Here is a 2,311-nt window from a genome sequence, read left to right as displayed (position 1 = left end):
GGAGTTTGAGACCAGCCTGAGCAAATGTGAGATCCCTATCCCTTAAAGAAAACCAGCCAGGCGTTGTGGTGGTCCCAGCTACTTGGGACCGCCACAATGGTGGCAAGAGAATTGCTTGAGCCCAGGAGTTTGCGGTTACTATAAGCTATAATACTGCGGCACTCTACCCAGGGTGACAAAGTGAGACTATCTCCACACATAAGAATTAAAACCTTATAGTGGGGAATTCTGGGAAGATGGCCAACTGGTAGCAACCCTTGTCAGAGGCTCCTGAGCAAAGAAAAACTAGATGGAGTCAGACTCTACGAAGCCAAAGACAGGGAGCTGAGTCAAGAAAGAAGTTTGGCAAGCTGTAACTCCAAGGAAGAACATTCAAGAAAACAAACTACAGGTAGGAAGCCTATTGACTAGAGGATGGGAGACCCCTCCCCCAAGCAGGAGGCCTGCCACAGCCTATCTGCGAACAAGCAGGGAACAAATGACCTCTCATTTTACCTTGCTGGAGAGAGCTGCTAAACTCCAGGTCTCTTTCTCCAGGGAGGTCCCACTTAGGAACCTAGACACCACCCCGCCAGACATAAAATTGAACAGATATTTTTTCCCCACAAATCCAAACTCCCAGTCCACCCTTTCCCCCTTGCATGGTAGTCTGAAACTCTGCACCCTGCAGAGCACAGAGTGTTTGGTTTTGTCCTGAGAGATCTGGGCATAGTGTGGACTGCCAACCATCAGGACAAAATCTGTGACTAACAGGGAAGAAAGAGGATATGGGAAGAAAGGGACACTTGGTGGGAGGAGGAGCAATCCCCTGGTTATAACTATGCCAGGCCAGTGGTAGTGTTGACCCTTGGTTTGGGCTGTGTCTAGCAGGACGGGGTACAGAACCCCCAGCTCTGATAGCACCCACAGCAGGAGAGTAGTTGCCCTGTGTGGACTGAGTTTGGCAGACAGGGCTGGTTTCTGCTGGGTCTGTGAGCAGAAGCTTAACAGGCATGGACTGGGACCTGAGAGCAAGAGTGTGGTCTCCTGATTCCAACAGAACCCTGGAGCAGTGGCTTATTGGGTGTAAACCAAGCCCTGAGGGTTAGGGCATGCTCCACTGCCTCCAGTGGGGCTGCTGAGCAGAGGATTACTGGGTGAGAAATGAGACCTGCAGGCAGAGTGTGGTGCCCTGACTAATAGAGCCTGTGAACAGAGGCTTGCCAGTCAGTGGACTGAGACTGGCAGGCAGGGAGTGGTCCCCTGACTCAAACTGGGCTGGCAAGCAGAGGCTAGCTGTGTGTGGACTGAGACCAGAGGGCAGGCCTGGTGCCCTGACTCCAACAGAGGCTTGCCAGGCAGTGGACTGAGACTGCCAAGAGGGGGCATGTTCCCCTGACTCCAACTGGTTTGGCAGGTACTACTCCAGACCCTACCCCAGAGGCTAGCTGTGTGTGGACTGAGACTGGTGGGCGGGGACATTGCCTCTGGCTCCAGTTGGGCCTGTGAGCACAGAAGCAGACAATAGGGCGGACTGAGTCTGGCACTTGGGAGTGTGAATCCCTGGCTCCAATTGTCCTTGAATCCCTCTCTATTGGGCAGGGTTTGCACTGCCAGAGACAATCTGGCTGGAACCGTGTCTGGGGCTGTCTACTATGGGACATTCTGAGGTTGACCTTTGAAGTTCTGTAGTGCAAAAGAACTGAAGGGTGGGGGCTGGGCACCATAGCTGTTTGTATCTCTTCACAGTCAAGATTTAAATCTAATAGGGTGGTTTCTTAGGATGGGGTAGAGGTTGGCTGATATCAAAACAGAGCTAGCCTCCACACTCTCACCAAGTAGGTCCTTGGGAGTCTCCAGCCAAAATTCTGTAAGGTTGTAGGAGATAAGCCACAATTACAAAGCCTAGAGCTTTGGGAAGGGGCTATCTCTACTACCTGGGCATCCCAATTCACCCTACAGGTTCTAATAACCAAACAGTAGAAAATAAACATGGTGTGGACCCAACAGAAGAACTCTGGCAACATGAATAACCAGAGTAGGTCAACCCCCACCCCCAAGAAGTGACAAAGGAGATACAACTGAAGATGCATAGACAAATGGCAGCAATGTCAGGAACTATATGTAGAATATGGATTGCAAATAAGATAAATAGAATGGAAGAAAAGATGAAAATTGAATTCCAAAGATTAGTTCTAAAGTTGTCTCAAGAAATTAATGAATTCAAAGCCCAAGTCACCAAAGATATGGACACAATGGCTTGGTGCCTGTGGCTCAAGCGGCTAAGGCGCCAGCCACATACACCTAAGGTGGCGGGTTCTAATCCCCAGCC

This window comes from Otolemur garnettii, unplaced genomic scaffold (genome assembly GCF_000181295.1).
Source record: "Otolemur garnettii isolate 467f Iridium unplaced genomic scaffold, OtoGar3 scaffold00083, whole genome shotgun sequence".
Taxonomy (NCBI): domain Eukaryota; kingdom Metazoa; phylum Chordata; class Mammalia; order Primates; family Galagidae; genus Otolemur; species Otolemur garnettii.
This window is presented reverse-complemented; position numbering follows the sequence as displayed.